We start from the raw sequence: 13077 nt of genomic DNA, 5'->3' as shown, positions 1-13077 counted from the left end.
ACATATTCTTATTACATACAGTGGATATCAAAAGTCTACACAACCCTATTCAAATGCCAGGTCCAGGTCCAGACCAGTATATGTTGTCCACAATGAATATGACCCATAACTTGTTCAACTCAATTGATGGAAAAGTAATAATAATTAGCATCAGCTGTTTTTTCCTCAGCCGGAAGTGGGCCTTACACAAGGCGGAGGGAATTATGAGCAGTTCCATAAACCCGTTAGTGTTAGCACAAAACCTTTAGGCTTTTGTTAGCAAGCAAAAAAATGCCAGGAAAATCCTGCTAGAACATCTGAACTTTACTTGGGGTTAATCAAAGCACTTTAAATGGTGCCAGGTGTGTGTTGACTCACATTTAACATGAGTTCGAATGTGATTGGTTAATTGTAAACACAGCCACATCCCAAGCTGTTTGAAGGTTTGCACACTTGTGTAACCACATTACCTCAGCTGTTCCATCCATCCATCCATTTTTCTGAGCCGCTTCTCCTCACTAGGGTCGCGGGTTACCTCAGCTGTTTGTTTTTAATTTCCTTCTTGAAAAGATTTTTGGTTTTTTCGGGATAGGTTGCATTAATAGTGGAAAAACTTATGAAAGGATGCATCTTGGTCTCATTTTTTATATCACAAAAAACTGGTATTTAAACAGGGGCGTGTAAACTTATATCCACTCTGCAGGCCCAATTTGAACATTTCCATTGCGATATAGAAATAACATTACATGATTATTTCTAAATGCATAATAGCATAGAATGTCATTGTCATTGTACATCAATTACAACAAGATCAGGCTTGCTTCCTCGGTCGAATGTGATATAACTAGACAAAAGTCCAAAATTAAATTGGCATCATACGGATATAATAATATATTGTTATATATGTATAAAAAAGACTAATTATGATACTATATATTATATATATATTTTTTAGCTGTAATCAACATTGGGGCTGCCGTGATGTCCGAGGCGAATGGATGTGTGCCGAGTGACACACACAGACAATTGGTGATTGAAACAGGAAGTGACACGCTAATGACTGCAAAATGAAATCTAGCCAGAGCGCGCCTTCAGGTTAGCGTGAGGATGATGGACGTGCGTGCATCCCGGCTGGCGATGACACACGTCACCTGCTCATTGCAGACGTCAATAGACGGACAGCTAACGAGGCCTGTTTCTAATCAACAAGACTGAGAGACGGTCGGGACGTGAGCGCTGCCTCGTCTGCTCCAAGTGAATGAATGTCCTGTTTGCCAGCCCAGCTCCAGCTGGCAGGAACAGTACGCGTACCCCCCTGAATCCAACATCCCCTTCCAAAAGACGCAGCCCGCATCACGTCCCTGTAAGACCTGGTTTGAGGCTTTGCTGCATGTTTATCCGATCACTTTTCCCCCTGCCAGGACCACAAGGGACTGGAATCGCTTGCTGTGTCCACTTGAATTTTTCCACAGGGCCTCACTGGTGGAAGTGCTGCGGCTTTGGGAAGCAGGAGTGTCATGGAGCTAATGCACTGCCTGGCCACTCAACCATGAGGGCGGATCCTCGTGTGGATGGGAGGGAGGACGACATTTATGATGGGAAGCCTGTAATTATGTGGGCATCTGCTCGATAGCTACGGGACTGCGGCGCTCAGGTTTCATTTTCATTTACGTCGACAGGTCGGAGGTGTTTATTATTCATTATTATCCATTTTTAGTATTTTTCCAGACTCCCTTTCGAGCTAGTATTGAATGTCTGACATGGTTGCAAATAATGACACATGCAGAAAAACTGTAACCGAGAGCACTCAGAGAACCTGCGTCAAGGCTGAAACACGACATAGACTAAAGCATCAAGATACACTTCACCCTGTTTTTTAACTCTTCATCTTACCGAGACACTTTTATGCAGGGGCAGGCCTAGCTGGAATGTTGGTTTGGGCCCCATCATACGCTTACTTTTCTATGTAATGTCCATTCATTTGAACTGAGAAAAATGAAAGCAAGTATCCGAAGCAATCAATCGTACATCTTGGCGAGAGGCTAATAAAAGAGACATTACAAGACACAATGCTAATACACGTTACATGATGTTTTATTAACAATTTTGAAGTTGGAACCCCCCCCCAAAAAAAATAACAACATACTCTAGTCATTAGGAATAGAACTATGTTCATACATACCGACATCCATGCTTGTTTCTCCTTCACTTCTTTCATTTTCTTTCAATATTTCGCACGTAACGGTTTTGAAAATATAAATAGCTACAATTTCCGTCATTTCCCAAGAATGCCCCCCCCCCACCCCCACACACACGCACACAACATCTCTTCTCGCTTCTCTTCTGTCGAGGGCGACTCCACAAGGGCCCGCAAATTCCCATGTAAACACCAATGACATGCCACGATGCCAATACAAAACCATTTCCCGAAATGCCGCCCTGTGCAGCCACACATATTGCATGTACCAGAAACCGCCACTGATTGTATGCTTCTGATTTTGTTGCAGTTTGGGCAAAGCCCATTTGTGTGTCAGCATGAGTGCGCCCCAGTCTCCAAATCAAGATCCATAAAGGCACGCTTGATTTTGTGTGGAGGAACTTGACAATATAATGTATCTGTAACCTGCAACATCAAAACAGTTTCATTTGGAGAATTCTTTTTATAAGATTATGGATAACAAATCAGAGCCTGATGTGATTAGATTTGATTAGCTATAACCACCTGAAAATATTACATGGAATTTTCCATGTTGAAAAAATTGCTGTTTCTGTTTCTGTAAAATAACTGTTTTGCTAATTCATTCAAAATTGATTCTTGTATGTAGTCCTTATATACTGTCGTTTTTTTGTTGTTGTTGTTGTTGGAAAACAGACAAGTGACAAATTAATAGCAGAGAATGCCCCTTTTCTTCGAAATTGTCCCATTGTAATGTTTGGCTCCCAAATAGATTCAGAATCCTATTAGTGTGTTTAAGTTGTGGCTGAGGCATCTGTGGGTACTTTTGTGCTTGTGGCTGGTAAGAGACACAGAGGGTCTTTTAGAGAGCAGCAGGTAATACAGCTGCAAGAGGCAGCCAACCTTGCCAGGGCTCCCTTCCACCTCATTTGAAGCTCCACCGCTGAACTGTGACCCATCGTGTCGCTGGGCCTTAAACCCGAGCGACTCGACCCACCGCATGCATCCAAATAAAGGGCAAAGACAGCATCTGTTGTGCATATGATCACTCATAAAATATGGAGGCAAAGTGTTCAAAAAGGAGCAAAAAAACCACAATATCCACTGACTGACAGGATTTTTGATTGAAAAGTTTTGGCCACAGTAAATGTTTTGAAGCAGATTGCAAAATATTTAGTAAACAAGGGATTAAACGGGATCATCTGATTTAAAGCAAACGCGCAGACTTTAATCTTCTTATCCACCAAAGAAGGTTTAGATACAACTTTTACTTTAAATCATCGTAATATACTTTCATGGTGTGCAGTTTTTCACCACGTATTTAAAAACTAGATTTGCATGTTTCCGTGTATGTACAGAGATGCTTGAAAAGAAAATTGATGTCTTTTGATGGTGTTTAAATGCCATATTTATATTGAACTTTCTTTAACATTTAGTACAATTAATCATTTGAGTCGCACATTTACAATGAAGCACCACCTGCGCGGTCACCCTCCCCTGCTCTCCCAAACTGCTCTTAATAATTAATAGCTCTTCCTGCTTTGTTATTGCTTGAGCAAGTTTTCATCTCACCTGAAATAAACGTGTGCGACGGCCCCACACTCCCGTTTTGATGAAACTGTTCCGGCATGAAAGTGAAGCTGATCAGGGGTCTGTAAAAGGCTCACCTTGACTCATTGACAGGAATATTTCACTGCCAGTGTGTCTGTTTAAATGCTCAACGTAAATCTAGATAGCATTATGTTGAATAGATGCCCATTTATATTGTTTTTTTTTGACCGTTTGATTCCATTCACCACTAAGCACCATGCTATACACGTCTACTTGCAGCCATTAAATACATTTTGAGCACTTTCCATTGCACGAAAAGAGTTGTATTACATCTTAGCATACACTCACCGGCCACAATGTTAACCACCCCCTAATCTAGTGAGAACTAATTGTAGAGTTCAGTTTTGATTGACTCTTAAAATACTTTTCATAGAAATCGAGACAAGTCATTTGGACCACCTCCAGAATGACATCACTGCTCTACACTTGTTTCGTCTTGACTGGCTGCATGAATAAACTCCCCAAGTAAAATATGACACCAACTGCACACATTTCTAATCTCATCCACTGTACAGTATATGTCATGTATGTCAAACGTTTCCCTCCTCTTATCAGAAAGCGGACAGAAAGTTGTGTGAAGAAGTCGTTCACAGCCAGCCTCCCTGGTGGGTCCGTCACTGCCTGGCATCTATCACATCTATCTTCTGAGAAAGCACGGCCTGCCACCGGAGCTGCTGAGACAGTTCTACACAGCGGTCATCGAATCAGTCCTGTGTTCTTCCATCACAGTCTGGTTTGGTACTGCTACAAAAAAGGACAAACTCCGACTGCAACGGACAATCAAAACTGCTGAAAGGATTGTCGGCAACCCCCTACCCACCATTGAGGACTTGCACGCTGCCAGAACTAAGACAAGGGCGTGCAAAATCCTCTCGGACCCTGCGCACCCCAGGTCACCGGCTCTTCCGGCTCCTTCCCTCAGGTAGGCGCTACCGATCAACGCAAACTAGAACTAGTAGACATTCCAACAGCTTCTTCCCTCTTGCGATCAACTTCTTAAACACCTAACCTATAATTCCATTACAGCAAGCTGGCAATTTTTTGACTTGAGTTCGTTGTCACATTTCTGTTGGGGCCAATTATGTATTACTCGTGCACTCACTGTAGTTGTCTCGCCATGCTGCACTATTTGCATATACTGGCCACTCATGCCAGAGTAGCATCTGCTCCATTTGCACACTGGTTGAGGAGTATCTGTAACATTTGCACAACCAACAATTGTCCCAGATGATCGCACTGCTCGTCACTTTAAACCGCATACACTCCTTGAAGTCTCGGCGCCCTTTGCACAATGGTCATTGCACCGGACTATTGCAATATTAGTATTAGTATTATATTATCAATATTATTTTGTCAATGTCTTTATGTCCCCAAAGTGTTCTGTAAATTGACTGTCTGTTGTACTACAGCGGCTCCAACTACCGGAGACAAATTCCTTGTGTGTTTTGGACATACTTGGCAAATAAAGATGATTCTGATTCTGATAATCAAGATAAACGCCGACTTGGCTCGGTGCCAGGAGGGGATTTTTTTTTCCACCTCAAAACATCTCTAGTGAATTTAATTAGGTAATTCAAAATAAGCCTAAGAAATGAATATGTGTCCTTTTTTACAATTTTATTTCAATGAACAATGAAGAGGATATGTCACGCTGCATGTCATATGAAGTACAATCAAATCAGATGCAGTGCAAGAACTGTATAACACATTTACAAATATACTAAGCAATTTGATTACCTCCGGAATAAAATAATAAACACAGCTCTCGGTATGATGTTGTGCAGTCTCCACTACTGCAAATCACTGCATTACAACCAACAAAATGGCCCTTTTGTCCAGTGCCTTTAATATTTTTGTAAGCACTCAGGAACTGCGTTTTAACATGAGGGTATTTTATTTTTTTTATTTTTTTTATCACAACAGGAATTCCCCTCCAGCTCACTCCTTTGGTGGTACAATGCTCGTAGTATACAGTATGTGTGTGCATTACAGTATGTGGGCTGGTGATGCAAAAACAGATGAGCACTTCCCAATCCTGTTGTAGATTATTGAGATATTTGGTTTCTAAACATCACACTTTGGGAATAAAATGCTGTTCTAAACCACTGCAAAATAGAACCACAACACTTGTGCAATCGAATGAGCGCTAATGCAAGAGCTATATCAAATGTTCTGCCTTAACAATGATAATTAAGGTAGTCAGTCAAAGAAGTATTATTTGATCCTTATGGTTATTATTGGGGTTATAGTTTGCACGTTGTAGAACTGGACTGAATCATACTGAGAGTGGTGTCTAATAATTTGACCCTCCCCTGGAGATAAGGAAGAAATCGAAAGATTAAAAAAGAGCAGTTTTACACCTTGTGTCGTCCATCGTGGTAACTAGCTTGTCAGTAACTTACCCAGTTGAAATGATCAATATGGAATGCGCAAACAACAGCGATGAAAGCGTGATAATATCGGAGCAGATGCCAGACACGGATAGGCCTGCTGGGACTGGACGGTTTGGGCTGCTTACCAGAATCCTCCAAACATGCCGGGAACATTTGCCCTTCTGGAAAGTTTGGTTGTTGGTTTTAAGCTTTATCAGCATCACCCTCATACCGCCGGAATCTGTTTTTTTCCTTTTGCTCTGCTGCTCCAGACGAGTTACAGCAGCTCTGGGAGGGATGCAAGCCTCAAAGGGGGGTTCAAGTTCTAATAATTGAAGTTTCAGATTGTTGGACTGTTTTAAGGTATGAATTTAGTGTAGAATCAAACGTAGTGTCAGTTTCATTTTTCCATATTCCTCGTATCCTGTTGTTGTTCTTGTTGGGTTGTACCCGCACTCTCAATTTTATGATCATTATTTTAACACACATTTTTTTCCCACACAGAAATGTGTGGGCTATGTCCAGTATTTGCCCTAATAGTTCATGGTAGTTGTTAAAATATTGCGCAAAAGTTTGCCTTTGAATACAATAAAGAAAGATATAACTTAAAACAACTTCAACATCCTTTAAACTCGTTGATCCATGATGGTGGCTCATGATGGATCATGTTGATCCATTCATTTTCTCATCAAGCACAATTTTCAGCTCAAGTATGACCTGTGACCTGCTCCTAATAAATAATTAAACAATGACAAAAAACGGTCAAAATGTGTGAATAATATGTCATATCGTCAACAACAAAAACAAGTTTTCCATACATACATAACATGATTATAGTGTGTTACAATTCTCCAAGGTGAGCTCATGACAGCTGATAGAAAATAATATGAAATGTTAAGCACTGCATTGCAACATAAACTACAAGTGGACACAATTCCCATAGTAGTCATCCATCCATCCATCCATCCATTTTCCGAGCCGCTTCTCCTCACGAGGGTCGCGGGCGTGCTGGAGCCTATCCCAGCTGTCATCGGGCAGGAGGCGGGGTACACCCTGAACTGGTTGCCAGCCAATCGCAGGGCACATACAAACAAACAACCATTCGCATTCACACCTACGGGCAATTTAGAGTTGTCAATCAACCTACCATGCATGTTGTTGGGATGTGGGAGGAAACCGCAGTGCCCGGAGAAAACCCACTCAGGCACGGGGAAAACATGCAAACTCCACATAGGCGAGGCCGGGGATTGAACCCCGCTCCTCAGAACTGTGAGGCAGACGCTCTAACCAGTCATCTACTGTGCCGCCCCATAATAATAATAATAATAATAATAATAATAATAATAATAATAATAATGATAATAATAATAATAATAATAAATAATATTTTTTAAACTTCTGTGATCCTCACTTTGCTGTACTGGAATCATAATGTATTTTAGGCGCACACTAACATATCAAAGTGTTTTTCTAATTAATGCGACGTAAAAAGGTCATCAAACAGAAAGTTGATGACAAAGAAATGTGAAATAGTGTACAGTGCTCCAGCAATGACTTACTGCTTGTCATGAACAAATCGGAGCCCTGAGGTGCCATTTCCTTAATAAGAGACCAACTACGCCCACAGGCAACATCATGAAGAAACTCGTCCTCTTTGTAGTGATTCACCACTGAATATTTCTTACCAGAAGTAAAGGGGACTTGTCTTTCACTGGAATTACATAGCCTCTAGTAATATGGATCTCAGTTTGGCTTTCCCACAGTTCAAAAACGACATAAGCAATCACTCAAGATGTTTCTTGATGTAAACCCTTCAAAGAGACAAGACCCCAAAAATCAGATACAGCTTGAGTCAATGGCAACGCAGTATATTACATATCCTTTTTTTTTAAAATGTCTGACAAACACAAAGTCGGGAGGCATTGTTTGATCACTGTTAGCAACATTACGCAAAACATAACTGATTTCCATGGAATTTACCACGCACAGTATGCTGATGGCGCAACTCTGGACAAACATTTGGATACAAGAACTTTTTAGATGGAGTCATAATGGAACCATTACCCCTGTCCCAGAATGCAAATGGAATTATAATATACAATACAATATAATGAAAAAGAAGCAGGAAAAAGAGAGGAAAAAAAGGGATTTACAAAAAGTCTTGACAGCATCCATTTAAAACAGCAACGTTGGGTTACATAAGCAGTTAACCGCGGCTATTCGCGAGGCATCGGGAGTCAGGGACTGTTTTCCATAAGTCATTATTGAACAGTTCCTCCTGCCTTAAATTGTCATCGCTTGTTCTCCGTGTTCCAGAAAGTAGCCTAAGCCTGCTGGCTAACAAAGGGACACAAACAAACCACTAACCCGACAAATGTTGTGTTACTCTTTCCCTTATTTGTTTTGCCATTTGAATCACAATGAGACTATTCTTTACATCCTCGGAATCCAAAATGGTATGGTCCCCTCATCTTACATATGTCACGCCCCACGAACCAGGAAGTAGCATTTTACTTATTTCTGACATCTTGTCATTCTCCATGAACCTCAGCCTTACCAGCTGTCTAACAAATGGACAAACAAAAACAAGAAGGAATTTATTCTTTTATTTTTGCCATTTTAATCATGGTGAGGCTATTCCCCCCTCCTCAAAATCCAAATTGGTAGTTAAGTCCCCTTGTATTATGTCATTCTCCGTGAACCACCATGCCAACATAAAGGCAAACAAAAAGCAAACACAATTTTGTTCACTTTTTGAACCTGCTACATTGTAGCCATTTGTGTTAGGTAGTTTACTTAATTCATGTGTCATATTGTTTTTGTGAAAGAAATACGTACTGTCAATACCGAAATGAGAGATGTTTTTAAAGTGGAATGAATGCTCGGTAAAAGCGATGGATTGTGTCATATACAGGTGAGGTTTTTAATGCCAAGCCTGTCACGTCTGTTTTCATGTGGCGGCAGTAGGAGATCAAGCCCTCTCTTGTTCTCCTGATGTAACGTGTGCTACGTCAAACGTATTTGTGGTTGTCAACACCACCACAAATTGTCAACACCGGCTTTTAAAGAGCCAGCACAGGTGAGGCACAATTACACTCATTGCACCTTGTTATCCTTGCAAAGGGTATTCCCAGAGAAGTGAAGTTTTTTTTTGGGGACAGAAGTGTAAATAGAGATTTGTTGACTACTGGATGGATCAATGGCATACCACTTATAGTAGGTAGGTGTCATACGAGAAAAATCACCATACTATACTCTCTATTCCTTCTGTCTGATGTGCTTCTTTACATCAACATATTCTTCAGTGCACTAAACCACAGACAGTTGTCTTTTGGGATTCATTTTAAAACTTGACAACTTAAGTCAGGTACACACATAGGCCTACTGATTTTGAACATCTTAACTCATTTTTTAAATGTTACCCAGCCCATACATGATAAGAAGAAAAAAAACAACGTGTTTACTGCTCTTATAGTCAGAATCAGAATCATCTTTATTTGCCAAGTATGTCAAAAACACACAAGGAATTTGTCTCCGGTAGTTGGAGCTGCTCTAGTACGACAACAGACATTCAATTGACAGAGACTACTTTTGAGACATAAAGACATTAAAAAAGCGTGTGACTGAGCAATAAAAGGTTACCAGTAATGTGCTAATGCAGGTTAAAAAAAAAAAATCTTTTGACAATTGTCCAAAAAGATGCAGAGTCCTCTAGCAATTAGAGCAGTTTGAAATGACTAATAGAACAATAGTCCAGTGCAATGACGCTTGTGCAAAGGGCGCCGAGACTTCAAGAAATGTATGCAGTTTAAAGGGACTATTAGTGCGATAATATGGGACAATGTCGATTGTGCAAATGTTGCAGATGCTACTCAGGCACATGAGTGGCCAGTATTGGTCAACAACAGATGGCGAGACCACTGCAGTGAGTGCACGAGTAGTATATAGTTGGCCCGACAGAAATGTGACAATAAACTCAAGACAAAAAATTGGCAAATTAACTGTTTAAGAAGTTAATGGCAAGAGGGAAGAAGCTGTTGGAATGTCTGCTTGTTTTAGTTTCCATTGTTCGTTAGCGCCTACGTGAGGGAAGGAGCTGCAAGAGGTGCTGACCAGGATGTGGAGGGTCCAAGAGGATTTTGCATGCTCTTGTCTTAGTTCTGGCAGCGTGCAAGTCCTCAAGGGTGGGTAGAGGTTTACCGACAATCTTTTCAGCAGTTTTGATTGTCCGTTGCAGTCGGAGTTTGTCCTTTTTATGTAGCAGCACCAAACCAGACTGTGATGGAAGAACAAAGGACTGATTCGATGACCGCTGTGTAGAACGACCTCAACAGCTCCTGTGGCAGGCCGTCCTTCCTCAGAAGCTGCCGGAAGTACATCCTCAGCTGGGTCTTTTACAGGATGAGGTTGATGTTGATCTCCCACTTCAGGTCCTGAGAGACTGTAATTCACAGGAACTTGAAGGTCTCGACGGTTGACACAAGGCAGCCGGACAGCGTGAGTGGCAGCTGTAGAGAAGAATGCTTCCTGAAGTCCACAATCATCTCTACAGTCTTGAGCGTGTTCAGCTCCAGGTTGTGTCGGCCGCACCACAGTTCCAAGCCGGTCCACTTCCTGTCGATATGCAGACTCGTCACCATCTTTGATGAGGCCGATGACAGTGGTGTCATCTGCAAACTTCAGGAGTTCTACAGCCGGGTGCATTGAGGTGCAGTCGTTCGTGTAGAGAGAGAATAGCAGCGGACTGACTGACCGTCAGGAAGCTGTAAATCCACTGGCAGATGGCAGGCGAGACACTAAGTTGGAGAAGCTTGGAGGAAAGGAGTTCAGGAATGGTGGTGTTGAATGCAGAGCTGAGGTCCATGAACAGGATCCTCGCGCAGGTCCCCACGCCGTCGACGTGTTCTAGGATGAAGTGCAGTCCCATTTTGAATGCATCATCCGCAGACCTGTTTGCTCGGTAGACAAACTGCAGGGGGTCCAGGAAGGGACCTGTGACGCTCTTGAGGTGGTCAAGCACGAGGCGTTCGAAGGACTTCACGACCACAGATGTCAGGGTGACAGGCCTGTAGTCATTCAGACCAGAGATTGCAGGTTTCTTGGGGACTGGGATGATGGTGGACCGTTTGAAACATGATGGTACTTCGCACAGTTCCAGAGATCTATTGAAGATCTGTGTGAAGACTGGAGCGAGCTGGTCCACGCAGACTTTGAGGCAGGATGCTAACCAATTACGCTTGTTTTACGCTTAGAATTGCTAACCAATTAAGCTTGTAATTGGTTAGCAATTGGAATGCATGCCAAACTGATTTAGAGTTGTCTTTCTAACTTTACTGCATAGTTTCTCTTTGCAATGTTAATTTCTTTAGTCAGCTTGTTTGTAGCGCAATTATACAGGGCCCTATCCGCACTTCGATATACGTCCTCTTTAGCCTGGCGAAGTTGCTCAAGTTTGGCAATGAACCACGGCTTGTTGTTATTGAACGTGTGAAATGACTTTGTTGGTACACACACCTCTTCACAGAAACTAATATAGGATGTGACAGTGTCTGTATATTCATCCAGGCTGCCAGCTGAAATTCAAAGACAAAAAAGATCGTAAAAGCTTTTTTCTTATTTGTATTTGAAATACACAATCTGCTGGACTTGGAGAAGCAATGCCTCACTTCTTGCTATGATTACAAAATTGGACAATGGAATGGATTGTCACCAAAGAGGTACAAGTAACTTAACTTCACTATGACAATCACAAGTAGTTGAACAGTACCACTATTGGTTTTGTAGCCGTATTTTTCATGTCACCTTGTTGTCTATCACTGGCCAATTTAAACATGGTGGTCACAATGTTTGTGTAGCTCATTATACAGCCACCCTAAGCTTCTAATAAAATTTATTCAGTCTGGCACGGTAGAATATTGGCACTTAAGCACCAGTTTTCCTACTTTCAAATCAATGTGTGGTTCAAAGAAGAAAACTGAAGTACTGGTGCTGATGGGCTGTCGTACCGATCTTGCAACTATATGATGGGAAACGTTTTAAAAGTGTAGAAATTTCTACGTCAATCAGACAAGGACAAACAAGCAATATTTGTTTTAATATGTAAAAGATAATAGCCTTTATTCAGCATTTCTAGACTAGGATTGTTTGATGATATACATTATTCTTCTGAACCACAACTATTACACCTTATTGACATTGTAAGAAGGCTAGCAAGTTTATTCTGTTGTATGCTGTATTCTGTAGTCTTGGGCATTTGTAGTCTGTAGTCCACATACGGCATGTTCGACCAAATATAGATTTTTAAGAAAACTTAAACGATCAGAGCTGATGATGATGATTGCACGTCTCAGTCTGAGGGTAAACTGTTTGCACACTGAGTCACCACTCAGCCGGTTGGTTCCTGTTAAAGTGCTCTTGACTGTGACAAGGATGTCAGGCAGATGAGGGGACTTCTTCACTGGTGACTCACCTCCGTCAAGGCCATCTGCCTCGGGGTGGGGGGTGGGGGGGGGGGCGACAAAAGAGAAACAAAACACATGCCGGTAGACTGATTGGCAGGGGAAAAAAACAACAGGAGATGAATAGGTTTCAAGGGGAAAGCGTCTCTCTTTACCGGTTCCGTTACAGCGAAGTAAAGGCTCAATATAAAGACAAGCACATGAAAGGTTGAAAAGGTTGCATGTCAACACATAACCTTGAGCGCCACAATGGCGGCATGGTTCTCTCCAATATACAGTCACTACTCATGTTGCCCCTAAAATCCCCGGATCTGAAGGGGGGGGGGGGGGGGGGGTGGGGACCGTGCAAGCCTAGAAATGAGCAATCATAAATGACCTCACCTTTAAAGGCAGACTGACGAGATATGTGACAAAGCCTCAGATGATAACAATAGGGAACAAAACCTGCGTGATACTGCAGGTACATACCTGCTTTTGTGAG

The 13077-nt window shown here is 41.8% G+C and overlaps 1 long non-coding RNA gene across 1 annotated transcript; it reads left to right on the top strand.

Moving 5' to 3' along the window:
- Window positions 1–4142: 4142 nt before the first annotated feature.
- LOC133395729 (uncharacterized) lies at window positions 4143–12614 on the top strand. The gene is made up of 3 exons (XR_009767278.1): window positions 4143–4231; window positions 4322–4371; window positions 10569–12614. It is a non-coding gene; the product is annotated as an uncharacterized LOC133395729 (long non-coding RNA).
- Window positions 12615–13077: the final 463 nt, after the last annotated feature.

The sequence above is a fragment of the Phycodurus eques genome, chromosome 20, assembly GCF_024500275.1.
Source record: "Phycodurus eques isolate BA_2022a chromosome 20, UOR_Pequ_1.1, whole genome shotgun sequence".
NCBI lineage: Eukaryota > Metazoa > Chordata > Actinopteri > Syngnathiformes > Syngnathidae > Phycodurus > Phycodurus eques.
This window is presented reverse-complemented; position numbering and strand designations above follow the sequence as displayed.